Source organism: Orbicella franksi, chromosome 11 (genome assembly GCF_964199315.1).
Source record: "Orbicella franksi chromosome 11, jaOrbFran1.1, whole genome shotgun sequence".
In the NCBI taxonomy this organism is placed as follows: domain Eukaryota; kingdom Metazoa; phylum Cnidaria; class Anthozoa; order Scleractinia; family Merulinidae; genus Orbicella; species Orbicella franksi.
In genome coordinates, this window is record NC_138155.1 from 12993660 (window position 1) to 13009334 (window position 15675).

Genomic DNA, 15675 nt, shown 5'->3' on the forward strand with positions numbered 1-15675 from the left:
TTTTTTTTTCGCAACCTAGCGCAGTAGACCGCTGGAGACCGCCTGTCCTGACTAGTGTGGAGTATCAAGGACTTTTTCATTAACATCCAGTGGTTTAGTACGTTCTCGCAAGCAGCACACTGAATGTATACTTCAATATACATTAAGTCTTATGCAAGCTTTTTTCGTTTCATTTAATTGACAATATTAGTTTTCTCGGTATTGGACTGGAACTAGCTTGCAATGGAGGCTCGTGCGGGGGAATATCATTAACATTAGCCTCAGTTACAAGCTAGTTCGAGTCCAATACCGCCGGGAACACGAATATCGCCTATTAACCTTTTAAATCAGCCATTTAGCTTTGCTTTGCTTTGTTTTTGTTTGGAAATCGTAGTCAATTTCCTGATTGGCTATTCCTGCATCGTAATGCGAATGTCCACTATGTTGCTCTTTTCTATAAGGCTTATTTAGCAATGATAAAATAGGTAGAAACTCAGATCAATCCTGATGATTTTGCAATCCTCCTTGACAGCGTCTAGCGTTTAATCAGGTATTTGAGGACAGACTTCTTAATTGAGCCACTGAATACAAATCTCTAGGCGTTCGATTTGGCGACAAAGAACAAGCGGTCATAACTAATGAAGTGACGTGAGGTGCAGCTTAAACATCTGCATCAGTCAGCACTGCAATAGGTTTAGAAAATTCCAAGAAATATTTCGGAGAACATTTCCAAGACAATTATTCTTGCTATTCAAGGAAGAATTTATGACCTTTTAAAACTGACAGCCCAAAGCAGGTCATTTCAACAAAACATGTGCAGTTGAAGTGGCTTCTCGAAGAAACTGATAATGTGGCAATTAAGTCCGAGATGTGAAGTGTACAAGTGGTAGAGAGGTGCCTTTATTATAGGATATTGTCACAGCACGTGTTTGGTTGTTACCCGTCTGGTAAGCTTAATTTGCGTAGATGAAGTTGCTCATTTGGATACACATGACCATTTTCTCAGTCTCTATTAACTACGTACGCTTAATCCAACTAAAAAGCTCTATCGTTTAGTATTTGGTATGTCAAAGAACTGAATTGCTCGATCACCACGATGTCTCATCAAGGGATAGATCCCTGATCTGAAAGTATTTTCCTTAAGCAAATGCAAGATCAATGTTATTGAAAAGCGAACATTGAAACAGAATAAGTCTTATCAAAGGTTTCTTGGATATTCCGTCTTGGCTTAAATCTAATAGCTTAACAGGACAATTTAAGATAATCTAGGTAACATTGGTGAGAATCAGAAAAATGTTTTCTTCACTATAAATCAAAAGAATTAGCAAACCAGCTCTGCTAACTGTAACTTTTGTCCGTTAGTATCTATTTTTATTTGTAAAATAGCTTAGCCGAAAAAAGACCAGAGAAAAAATTGTTTGCTCATTTTCTTTCATAGAATATCCTTACCTATTTTTCTCAACTGTTAATTTAGTCGATCAGAATCTAGCCTGTTTCCATTTGATGTTAGTTACGATGTGCTTGAGATACGCTCTATATGTTTTTCCTAACATGATTGAAAACATAAGAAATATCACTTCGTCTTACTTTTCAAGACTTTTAATTTTCTTGGCTCCCTTTTTAGGTTTTTAAAAGCTCTATGTTAACCCCGAAACATCTATCACCACCGATCTAATTTAATGAATTCAACTCAAGAGTACGGTTTGGTTGCAGGTTAAACGTATAACTAGTAAACAGCCAAAATGTTCAATTCGGAACTGATGAAAGAACAAAATTGTAAATGCGCGCGACAATGGCCGAGTCTCGATGTAACTGAAATTCAAACTAAAACTAAGGAGTAAACGGAGAAGAGTAAAATCGTCAAAATCTATGCTAATTAAGACTGGGTATCCAAATCTCGTTTACGGTTGTGATTTTCTTTGTTTTAACTTTATGAATTATTAATGAGTTTGAGAAACAAATACGAATCCATTGAAACTGACAGAAAATGGACTTTTACAATAGCAATTCATTCCACTTTACCTTGAAATCTTGTCGCTTAAAAGGCTTAATCTTATTTTCAAATACAGTTTGTGATCCCATTGTCCCACAAATGTTAACAAGGCGTGACAAATTGCTTATTGAAAATGTACTATACTCGCGTTTTTACCATCCATCTGCAATTGACTAATTTCTTTGGGATCGATTTTGTAATAAAAGCTAACGATAAAAAATCACGTTTCGACCTCTCCGAGGTCATTTTCAAGTGTGTGAAAAAATAGATATATAAGATTAGCATAGATATATGTTTAAAGCAGTAAAGATACTTAAAAAATGTCGCGAACGGTAGAATGCAATAAAATATGTAAGATAAGTTATAAAATACTTACGAAGTTAAAAAGAGGAGCTAAAAAATGATCGAGACAATAAAACAAAACTAATAAGCTTAAAAAACTCATCTAGAAGAAAAATTTAGCGCGAATTGAATCGCATTGTTTGTTTAGTCTCGGTTTTTGTTTTTTGATTAAAAAAAAAAAAAAAAAAAAAAAAAAAAAGTCAGTCAAATTTGTTCTGACACTTCCTTAGAGTTATATATGTATGGGTTATTGACCAATTGTGGGGGCAAGATTGCTGGATTTTGGCCAAGTTCTTTTTTTTTTTGCTTGTTTATGGACCGTGACGGAGTCGAGGTCCATAAACTCGCAAAAAAGAACGAAGCCAATATCCAGCCATCTTGACCGAACAAGCTTGGTCAATAAAGGATTTATTATATAGCTTTCGTGGAAATTTTTCTTGCGGGTCACGGCGGGTAGTCCCGAGCGGGCAAGATAGCTCCATCTTGCCCGCTCGGGTAGCCAATCACAGCGCAGGATTTGATTCATCTTGCCCGCTCACGGAGCTAGCCATATAATAAATATATATATTTTTAATGTCATCCCTCTTCTTATCCTATTGCTCCCTGAGGTGGCGTCCAACTGCCGATCCTTTGTGTTCTTCAAATTCTTGGTGTAAGTGTCGGTAAGTAAAGCTGACATAACCTGCATCGCACAGGTCACACTTAAAACAATGCACCACGCATTGCTGATTTACTAGCAGCTGTTTAACTCCCTCACTTTGATTTCGTACTGGATCTTTCAACTTGTGTAAACAGGGCTATTATTTGCGTTAATATTTCGACTCAGGTCGCCAAGCCGTCTGCGTACTACGTTTGCAGATTATTGGTCTTTAAAAGGCTGCACGATTCTAATTGGAGCTCCTGTCTTCTCATTTACTTGGGTACGTGAATTTTCAGACACTTCCGAATCAACGAATTGGCGGATGGTAGACTGCAACAGATTTTCAGGGTAGCACAGTCTGGCAAAGGTCTCTGTAAAACGTTCACATTCTTCATGGAAGATTTTTTTCTCGCACTTGAAAATGACCTTTTGGGAGGACATGTTAATGTCCGACCTATCTAACTGAGAAGCGAGGTGGTCCTCAGGGAGGCTGGACGGAGGTTGGACGGAGGTTGGACGGAGGTTGGATGGCTGTTCAAGCTGTGCAAAATGTTCTACTGAAGGGAATTGGGTGGGGTAATTGTGATGAAAAAATTCATCCAAGCTACTTTTAGACCAAAAAAATTACATACATATATATATAAATAAAAGAAACTCATAAAGGGCTGAGCAAGATATATCTTGAGCTTATAGGTTCCAAAAATAATTAAAATTCAAGCTCAGTTTGAATCACCCACTGGTCCCTCGTCAACCCCTGAAAGTTCAAAGGTCGCCCCTAAGAATATGACGTAGCTGTTTACGGGCAATTTCTTTTCGCGTAGTTTTCGCGTACCTGATTACGAGCAAGTTCTTTTCGTGTTGTGTAGCTGTTTACCAGCAACTTCGTTTCGTGTGGCGTAGCTGTTTACCAGCAAGTTCTTTGTGTGTGGCGTGGCTGTTTACCAGCAAGTTCTTTGCGTGATGCGTGGCTGTTTACCAGCAAGTCCTTTGTCTGTGGCGTAGCTGTTTACCAGAACAAAGCGTGAGTATTTTTTCTTCATTTTAATTTGACTACAACATGCAAACACTTTGCATCAGAGGGGGAATCGATATTCAAATAGCACCTTACTCAAGTCAATATCGTCGACTTCGATCGCGATCGTGATCGCACACGATTGTGTGACTTTGAGATAACCTTGGAGCACCTTTGAAAAAACCTGAGCAAAATAATACCTATTGTAGCCTGCGTCGCAGATACTCTAAACCGCCAGTTTAGGCTATACCAGGGATTTTGTGACACATCCGGCTGTAACACATGCTGAATAATACTTAAATCGAGAATTACCTTGATTATTTCCTGGAGAAACTTCGAATTAGTTCCGAGTACCTTAATCATTTTGAACTGTATTCGGGCACCAAACTTCATAACACAAAACGTACAGACTTGTTGTTGGCATGCATAGCACTTATTTAGCTCTCAGGGAGTATCGAGGATGCTTCAAGGTAAAATTATGGTGTGCTATGCTGCTTTTGTCTTACTTCATATCGATTTATTTAGCAGTATACTGAAATGTGTGATTTGTTATTTCGAAATAACGAAAATGAATCGTCTTACACAGATATTTTTGTATCGTTTCTATAAAGCTTATATCCCTGAATTAAGACTTTTACTTGGCAGCGGTGTTGACTGCGTTGAGACAAACCCAGCCCCAATTGCGACTGACTTTGATGTCAGTTAACTATTTTTGCTCCTTACTCACAGAGAAGACTGTGTAGCAAACTGTGTCCAAACTCTCTGATTTACATTGTTTATCAACACCATAGACTGATTTCCAGTGCTGCCGCTATGGCTCAGATCTTACACTAAGGGGATTCTTTATACAACTTGCTGTCAAAGTGCACTCGGCAAACGTTTTTGCTCCTTAATTTGTGAATTACCATAGAAAGTGTCTGTGTTTGTAATATAGATAGGACCCTGCGCGCGCTCTGATTGGTCAAAAACCCAGTTTTTTTAGAGTATAAAACATAGAAAAAGCGTGTTTTATTGTTTTTCGCCACATTACCTCTATATCATAAAGCAAATGAAGAAGCCTAGGCTGTGTATTACACTGTGATAAAACATTCCGGGCACTTGAGAACACTCGCGAAATGTAGAAAACACTCGCCTGAGGCTCGTGTTTTCAACATTTCCCTCGTGCTCTCAAATGCCCGTCGTGTTTCTGCACTTAAAGCTTGACAAACAGTTCTCTTCAGAACTCTACCACGGCGCAGATAATATCCGATACAGAGATGGCAGCCATTTTAATAGATATGGCGGACAGCCAAGTGCCCGCACTATCACCAATCAAGTCACCAAAAAGACGACGTGACCACGGCAGTCCAGTTAACGAGATTCCAGACGCAGAACCAGCCCCCAAAAAGCGCAAAGCGGACGAGGGAAGCAAATCCATCCGGAATCGCCTAACTACACTGAAGACCAGACGAGCCAAATGTAAACGGTCGCTCCAAGTCCTGAGAGAACACGCAAAGAACTCCACGTGTCCCTACGGTTTGCAGTACAGACCAAAACCACACATCATGTTCGACCGAGAATTCCAGATCGCCCTGGACCAGATTAGTCACCGAGCCCATGTGGAGCTGCTTTCCCCTATGACCAAACAGCAGGAAAATAATTTAGCTGTAGACAACCAGGCCATCAAAGCTGAGCAGCAGCTACTAGCGAACCTGTGCCCGAAACAGCACATTTCCCAGGCTTCCAGAAACCAACCTGCCAACAAAGCCAGACCAAGGCTTAGGCCTAGAACTCAGAAAACACACATTGGTCAACAAAACTTGTAATTTCGCTTCCATGCAGACTCAGTTATCCTAGCTACAGAAAACGTTTTGTCAACTAAGCAAATCAATGAAAGTAAATAAAGACAGAGTTGAACCTTACACTGGTGTGTCTTTCTTTGACTCTAAACCTACCCACCCCAAACGATGCGTTCCAACGAGTCATAATTATAAAAAACGCTGACTCAGACGAAACAGTCACAATAAATTTGTAACCCATGACACTAGAGCGTAAAACGAAAGATACAGTAAGAACCTTTCAAACTAAGCTCTTTCAAACGACGAGGTTACACTTCTTTCGAGAGGCGTTGAATTTATACCAACCCCTCCAGTTCCTAGCTCAAACAAATCCTTGTTAAAGGGTTTCGATAATTTTGTTAGAACAATATGCGCTTAAAATACATGTTCGTGTTGCACACTACTTTAATTACGCGAAAACGACTACTAAACTGCGTTAACAAAACGTTTCTCCTCGCCTGTCGTTTCTTACTATCTTGTTTTTCCTCTTTGGAGCCTTTTTCTTAATCCCATAATAATCACTTCGGCCAGTCCCAGTTACTCTCGTCTTTTTAGTTAGTCCCAGTTACTCTCGCCCTGCTTGTTACACACTCCCCTCCACGAAAAAAAATGTTGTCCTGACATTACAGAAGGTATACAAAAATAAAATACAAGTCATTCTGGCCATAACTCGAGGGAGTGTTAGTGTTCTGATTTCTAACTGCATACATCTCCATCATCCGTAGTGTTTGTTGAGTTTCTGTTTTGTAGATAATAGATAAACTAGTAATAATTCAGCACAGTTCTGCTCGCCTATGGTTAATACGCGGAGCGGTCAGATGTGACTATTACAGTGTTCAGTGCTGGTGTATCCATACGGGCTGTGGGATATACTGCAACTGCGGAATACACGGGATGTGTGAGGTGTAGTAAGGTGTAAGGAAATTGCCGATGACTTGGTAGGGAGATATAACTGGAGGACCTTGAATTGAAGTTACTACTGGTTGTAGACGTTAATAATCAGGCTCTCCCATTTGACTATAAGTCAAAGTCACCGGCTTCTCTGGTGTTTTGTCCTCAACGGGTGTACGATTTTCATTAGGGGTAGTCACTTGAGCTACCAGCTGTACCAGCTTTGGGTCATACTTTAAATCAGATCCTTCCTCTTGCGATGCAAAAAGTACTTTCTGTTTAAATCAAGGAGGCGAACCAGGAAGTCCTGAGGTGTTTCCCCAGCTTCCTGTATATGTACTGCCGAATTGAGCAGCTGATACACTTCCGTAGCCCCTTTCTCCTGATAATGTGACCCGAGTATTTTGCGTAATCTGGTAAGTTCTAAATCGAGCTTTTCTTCCAAGCAGCTCCTCAATCTCAGGCCTGAGTTGATTGCTCGGATAACGGCCTCGATAATTTCCTCTTCCTTTTAGCCTCACTTTAAGCCGGCGTCAATTTTGTGGGCTAGGCTGGTGAAGCTCAAGCGATCCTTTTGACGCGAATCTCCAATCTGCCCTGATATTTTGAACTCGTTTCTGAACGGTGCGATCGCTGGGCTTTCCTTAGGTGTCGATATTTTTGCACTTTAGTTCAACGGCAGGTTTCTTCTCCTCGTGTTCGAGGTTTACTACACCACTCTCTTCCTCGGTCTTCGCGACGACTGGTTTCTTCTCCTCCTTCTCTTTAATTGTAGCTCTGAGATTCTTTAATGCCTCAATTCCAATTTCCTCGGCATAATGGCGGCAAGACGTTTGACATGTGCTCCGAAAGAAAGTTCATTTTCTTCCTCGAATACGTTGCGAAAGTCATCTTCTTTGCCGGATATTTCAATGTTATGTACTAATCCAACGAATGACGGCAGTTTTCTTGTGAAAGTTACTCATCCCTGCGAATATCTTGTTGAATCTGGCAATGGTGGGACGAGTAAAAACGAACAACTACTTCGAACGGCCCTAAAAGGAAAAGAACTTAAAAACCTTAGCCTTAAAGAACTCAAGTCTGAACTTGACATGCGAGGTTTAACTAAAGCAGGGAATAAAGCCGCTTTGTCTGAGAGACTGAAGTCAGCAATTTTGAACGAAGACTCTCGCCCGAGTCCTACCAACAAGAGCGTCGCTAAAGACATCGAGGCTGTCAAGACTAATGATGACCAACCCGAGGATAGAAATTGTCCATGTTATCATCGTCTCAGTCCTCTTATTGAAGATCTTAAATCTGAGATACGTGACATCAAACAAAAAATGTCCTGCTCGGATGATCGCCCTACTGAAGCAGGTTTGGAGTCGTCGATCAAAAGGTTTAAAGAAGAAAACGACTATTTACGTACACAGATGGTCGCCATGAGCGAACGTTACGACCGTATAAAAGAGGAGCGAGATTCCTTAAAACTCGTTGTTTCAATTATTTCGAAAGATCTGTACCAACAAAGCCGAGAGAACATTTCAGATACTACGCCATCATCGGCAAATTTGCATAGTTCAAAGTCATTAATTCAAGATGAAATTAAGGATCAAGAGTCTCAAGAGAACACTAATGATTGGAAAACTGTTAAAACTGGTGTTAACAAGAAACAAAGAAGGTCTTCAACTAGAACGAAATCTAAATATACCTCCACAAACAACAAGCCTAACCGTACCGACAGTGAGGCTTCAGCACAGAATGACGAGCGGAGAACAGTCGTTGTCGGAGACTGCCTCATAAAGAATGTTCATGGTATAAAAGTTGCTAAAGCCGTGGGCCACCGAGTAGTTGTCAAGCCATTCCCTGGAGCTAACATTCATGACATGAAATCACACATTATTCCTACGATTGAAAGATCCCCCGACCAAATTTGTTTACATGTGGGCACCAACGATTTGAGATCTTCCCAGCCGAATGACGTCGCGGATGCTATTGTTAACTTAGCCAGAGAAATTGAGGGTGCGTGTGAGGCAGAGATAATGGTATCTGAACTAACAACAAGGAACGATGCCTACGGTGATGTAGTCAAAGCTGTTAACCGACGCCTGAAGCAATTTTGTAAGCAAAACGATTGGAAACTCGTAAGCCACTCAAACATTACCTCAAAGGAACTTAACAAAGGCGGACTCCACTTAAATAAAGAAGGTAACGAACTGTTGCAAAGAAATTTTAAAATTTTTTTAAGGAATAATTGATCCCCGAGTTCCATGAATGTCGAGTCTAATGTTTCAACAAATTTGTTGGATCCTGTTTTAATTAAAGAAAATAATCATCCTCTTCCCCAATGGCCACTTTTTCAAATATCTCTTATTCTCTACCGCCTGGACGCGGTTTTAAAATTGCCGGTTTAAATATCAATAGTCTTACAAAGCATATTGATGAACTTAGAATTGATCTTGATGATTATTCTATTGATATTCTCTCACTTAACGAAACCAAACTTGATGAATCTATCAAAAGTTGTGAGCTCCATATTCCAGGCTATGAATTAATTCGTCGTGATAGAGATAGAAATGGTGAAGGTGTGTGCTTCTACTTAAAAACTTCGATTAATTTTGTGGTTCGTTCTGATTTGAATGTAGTTAACCTTGAAAATTTATGTCTAGAAATTCGTAAACCCAATTCAAAGCCATTTTTTGTAATCACTTGGTACAGACCTCCTTGTTTCTCGATAGAGTCATTTTCGTATTATGAATCACTTGTCGGTAAATTAGATTCCCTTGGCTTTGAATATTACTTAGTAGACGATTTTAACTGCAATTTGGCCTCTCCCCATTATGATACGAATACTCGTCGTTTATGTGAAATATCTGATTTATATGGGCTCCAACAACTCATCACTGAACCGACCCGTATAACTGAATCCTCATCAACATTAATTGACTTAATCTATACGAACTATGTTGACAGGGTAGTCTGTCCCGGTGTCTCTCATATTGGCATCAGCGATCATAGCCTTATTTATGTTTATCGTTAACTATCTCCCGATTTCCCATCAAAGGGGCATTCTACCATATCTTACAGAAATTTTCAAAACTTTAATCGTGGAAAATTTCGCAACGATATCTATCAACAAGACTGGAGCTGTAATTCTGATGATCCAAATATTTTGTGGGCTGACCGGAAAGCAAAATTTCTGAGCGTTGTCAACATTCATGCTACATTTAGAACTAAACGTATAAGATCACATAAGGCACCCTGGATCAACTCAGACTTGAAGAAAGGAGTGCGCGATCGTGACGCTGCCAAGAGAAAGGCTGTTAAGTCAAATGATCCATGCGATTGGGCAAAGTATAAAAAGCTGCGAAACTCAATAAATAATAGGATCAAAACTGCTAAAGCATCTTATTTTTCGAAGCTTTTATGCAATTTGAGGGCAACTCTAAGAAAACTTGGCAAACAATTAATGAACTTACATCTCGCCGTAAAAGCAATGAGACTGTGAAAGAACTAAAAGTAAATGACGTTGTAATCAATAATTCTAGTGAAATTTCAGATACTTTTAATGCCCATTTTTCAACAATCGGGCCCAGACTTGCCAATAAAATACCTCCAATAGGTCAAAATGATGATTCGAGTTACACTAATTTTAACACTTGTAACAACAAAACATTCCATTTCTGTCCAACTAGCAGTAATATTGTTTTTTCTCATCTAAACAAATTATCTAGATCTAAAGCAACAGGTCTTGATAACATTTCTGCTAGATTAATCCGTGAATGTGCTGATCTTATTTCGGTCTCTTTATCTGACCTCTTTAACAAGTCTTTGACTTCTGGTATATTTCCTGACGATAGGAAATGTGCTAGAGTTACTCCGTTGTTTAAGCAGGGTGAGCGATCTGATCTAAATAATTATCGACCAATTTCAGTCATTCCAGTAATTGCTAAGGTATTCGAGAGGATCGTGTATGACCAGCTATATAGCTTTCTAACTAAAGAGGACGTAATTTCTAAACAACAGTCGAGCTTTCGCTCATTGCATTCAACTGTTACTGCTCTATTAGAAGCTATCGATAGTTGGGAGTTTAATATCGATCGCGGAAATGTTAATGCTGTAGTTTTTTTCGATTTAAAAAAAGCGTTCGACACTGTTGATCATGAAATTCTTTTAACTAAAATGAACCTTTACGGAGTTCAAGGAATAGCTCTTGACTGGTTCAACTCATATTTAACTAGCCGTACACAACGATGTCTTGTTAATGGTTCTCTTTCTCAAACCTGTTCGCTAAAATGTGGGGTACCTCAAGGAACAATCCTAGGTCCCCTATTATTTCTTATTTACATTAACGACTTGCCCAACTGCTTACCATCATGTCAGCCTAGGATGTATGTTGATGACACCCACATCACATATGCGGGAGCTGATCTGAGCTCTATACAGTCTAATCTAAGTCACGATCTAAGTAATTTAAACAAATGGCTTACTTCTAACAAACTTACTTTAAACGCGACTAAAACTGAATTTATGTTAATTGGTTCCAGACAAGGATTGAGTACCCTTCCAGATACACTTGAGCTCTCAATTAATAATGTTCCAATAAATCGTGTCTCCTCAGTCAAATCGCTCGATGTGTTGATCGACGAAAACCTAACTTGGCAAACCCATATTGATAAATTGTCTAAAATGATTGCATCTGGGATTGGTGCCATGAAACGAGTTAGGCCTTTTGTTCCACCAGCTACACTACTTTATATATACAGTGCTCTAATTCAACCTCATTTTGATTACTGCAATCTTGTCTGGGGTAATTGCGGTAAAACTTTGTCGGACAGGCTACAAAAGCTTCAGAACCGCGACGCTCGCGTGTTAACTTCCTCTAGTTATGATACTGATGCCAAAGGTCTAATACGACAACTGGGTTGGAAAGATTTGTGTACCCAGTGTCAAATTCAGAAAGCCTTAATGGTATATAAATCTTTAAATGGCTTGGTTCCTGAATACCTATCGTCTAAATTTGTAAAACGTACTGGAATGCGCTATTCTCTAAGGGATTCCGAAAACAAACAGGTTGTACCTCATCCACGAACTAACCATATGAAAAATAGCTTTAGTTACAATGGTGGAACTCTCTGGAACAGCGTACCCTGCAATCTCAGGATGTTAAAATCCTTTAATCAATTCAAAAGCAAAGTTAGACACGGCATTCATGGAAAACAGGATTAGTTTAATATTTAAATTAGGATTTACTACTTCAATTTTTGTCAATTAGTATTTAGCATGGACTGTTTATTAGTAGTTTATTAGTATTAATTTTTAAATATTAGTATTACCTGATGATTTTTAACCGTGTATAAAGAAATGTTAAATAAAATAAATAAATAAATGAATTTCACTTCGACCTGCAGCCCTGCACATAATTCGCGGAGGCTTGCTTCGCCAAGTCGACAAATAGCAGTTCTCACATCTATCTGCAACTCTTCGACGTCGTTCGACATTTCGATGGCCTTTTCTGTCGCGTCGGGGTCACCAAATGTTTGCACATTACTTTAATCACGCGAAAACAACTAGTAAACTACGTTAACATGTACAAAACGTTTCTCCTCGACTGTCGTTTCTTGCTATCTTGTTTTTCCTCGTGGGATCCATTTTCTCAATCCCATAATAATCACTTGGGCTAGTCCCAGTTACTCTCGTCCTGCTTGCTACATTCGCAAATATACAGAGAACTTCTTCCCATCCCTTCCATGACAAGTCAACCTGGCAACCACCTGTTCAAAACTCGGTTGCTATAGAAAATTACTTGGAGGAAACCAATGTCGAACTTGCTTCAGCAGTTTTCCGCCCTCAAATTGATAACATTTCAGCGAACGAAATAAATGCTATTAGCGCACTAAAATGCAACAGCAAAATTAACCTGAAACAAGCTGATAAAGGAACAACAACGATCATCCACGATACTGCACAAAAGATAGATGAAGGCTTACAACACATCGACCTAATGACTCACACATGGTTAACAATCGATCTTAAACAACCACGTATACCAAAATTTTACACGCTGACTAAAATTCATAAGAAAACACCACGCAGTCGGCAGACCAATCGTTTCTGGGAGCTGTGGTTCAATAGAGCGTATTTCTAGTTTTGTAGACTCACTATTACAACCTATTGCAATAAAACAAGAGTCCTACATAAAAGACACTACCGACTTCATCAATTTTATTGAAAACACGTAAATTCCAGACAATGTGATACTAGCTACCCCTGACGTTAGTTCTCTATACACCAAAATTCCTCAAGAAGAAGGAATTGACATTGTTTGCCGCTGTTACGAAGATCACTATGAGCAGAAATGACCTATCCCGACAAGCGATTTACGGGAACTAATGCGGCTCATGCTTGAAGAAAACTCCTCTAAATTTAATGAGAAACACTTCGTACAAACTCACGGCATTGCTATGGGAACTAAAATGGCGGTCGCTTTCTCGGTTATTTTCATGATGGACCTTGAAAAACGACTGCTAGCGTTAGCCCACTGAAACCCTTCGTTGGGAAGAGGTTTATCGATGACATAGTTTCTTTGTGGAACATTCCAATGGAAGAAGTTTCCATTTTTGTTAACTTCGCTAACTCGTTCCACTCTACGATCAAATTTACTTGAGAAATGTCATCCGAGCGCGCTGTTTTTCTCGACACAGAGGTATTCAAAGGACCTCGCCTTTCAACTCTTAAAATTCTCGATTCACAAACCTACTGCAAGCCCACTGAAACTTTTCAGTATATACACTTCCCATCCTGCCACCCATTCAATACGAAAAAGGGTTTCATCAAAGGAGAAACATTACGTTTTTAAGAACCAACTCAGTCAAAGAGAATTTTTATAAAGACAAACGAGATTTTGAGCAAAGACTCTACAACAGAGGCTAGCCCACGGCGCTCGTTCATTAAATCTGGACTGAAGTTTAGTTCTCAGACAGAACAGAGGCTCCTCGTAACAAAACAAAGAAGGCGAAAGAAATTCTACCGTTTGTTACCTCTTATAACCCCGCCACACCGAATCTTAAAACATCAGTAAAAGCCACAACATCATAATTTCTTGATTTTATCCACTAAATAGTTTTCGAATAATTTTTGTTTTTATTATTATTGCGTCAGGATTGCGTTACAGTGTAAGCCAAGAATTGCTTTTCTGGGGTCAACATACATTACTTTCTTTCAGCTTAAATGTACAATTATTCGCTACATGGGTTTCATTCTTGTAAAGACACATAACTCTGTTACAAGAAAATAACGATAGAATATCGTTTAGTTCGAGATTTTAACTTTGTTAACTTTACGAAGTTTACTTTGGTGTACTCGAACAGATACATTCGTAAACAGATTCTCTAACCTTTCTGCTCTTGTTGCTCAGACGTTCTTGAGTTCGTGGTGGTATTCTACTTGGTTCACGATCACGTCTAAAAATACGATGATGATTCTGAAGATGCTTTTTATCAAGTTGAAGAGTTGATAGCCCCGGTTGATATCTCCTTTGGTATAACACGATTCTTGATAAATTCACTCAAAATGTTCGCTCGTAGATTGATCTCTCGTGGGGTTTGCAGACCGACCGTTCCGAAAACGCTTAACGTCCTTCAGTGTTGGTCTACGGCGAACGGTGTGTTCGTTTGTATGTGATTTCATCGCCCTAGAAATCATGGAATCTGTGCTAACTTTTCACGACGACAACTTCACTAAATTCCATGTGCTGTACGCATGCACAGTTGACGCATGTGCTTTAGAGACCAGAGGGCGATTTGTGACTGAACGAGGAAAAAAAAAATAGAGTCGAAATTTAAACCCAGGCCTCACTGCCTGGGTAATTCGGCGAGATAAGCTTATAAGTTAAGCTGATATCTTTAATAATATGTACTTATTGACTGAGTGGAAGGGACGGACGGGAAAATATTTGGCTCGAGGTCAGGACGTACGGACCGAGCGCAGCGAAGTCTGTGCGTCCTGACCGAGAGCCAAATATTTTCCCGTCCGGCCCGACCTCACTCAGTCAATAAGCATTTTATCATATGACCATTATTATTATTATTATTATTATTATTATTATTATTATTATTATTATTATCATTATTATTATTATTATTATTATTATTATTTTCATATTCATTTTTTTTGGTGGAACGAGGACACGCGCGTGACAGCATTGCCTCGTTTCGCGCGCATTTTCAAAGAATCAATGATTTCACGCAATTCATTTGATAAGCCAGTGAAGTGTATTGGCACCACAAGTTGTTTGCAAACTGAAAAATACAAATATCCTGACAAACTTTTCAAGCAAACGCTCTCATTTTGGCAAAATGTCATCTGAATTTGTTACAGGCGAGAGTAGCTGAAAAGAAAAAAGATCAACTGTGCAAAACTTGCACGCGAGATTTTACTCTAATCTTCTTCGTCTGAAGACTCGATAACGTGGCGGCGGCGTTTCTTCAGAGCTGAAATGCCAAGAGCTTGATTTGAGCTGGAAGCTTCAGGAAGGACAAGATTCTGGATGTTTAGCACCCAAATGCTTGCTCCTAAATATAAGCTGCTTGTTGGTATGGATTCTTGGACGTTGCCGCTGCTTATATGAGCTTGGAGATTTTCCATCGGTGCATTTGGCTTCGGTTTGGGCTTGGAGTTGTTTTCTTTCCCACTGAGTATTTTCGACATCTGCCGTTGCTGCTCACTGGACGCCACAGCATAGCTATCCAGACTTTTAAGACTCTTATGACCACTTAGTTGGGCTACATTGCTGTGGGATACTCCCGAATCTAGGAGGGTCTTGATACATGTTTTACGTACGGAATGGTTGGTAAAGTTAACGCCCGTAGACATTGGCAATTTTTTCGTAACGCTGGAAAGGAACTCGCCAATTTTATTCTTTCCCATGGGGCTGTTTAGGAACCAAATTTTATCTTATGGATTTCGCCGGTGACGAATAGCTAGGAAGAATGGGCTTTCTGGAGATTTGGCTTCTTCTGGT

At 39.5% G+C, this 15675-nt stretch overlaps 1 pseudogene; it reads left to right on the top strand.

Moving 5' to 3' along the window:
* The first annotated feature begins 9000 nt into the window (after positions 1-9000).
* LOC145502112 (uncharacterized) lies at positions 9001-10161 on the top strand (annotated as a pseudogene).
* The last annotated feature ends 5514 nt before the right edge of the window (positions 10162-15675 follow it).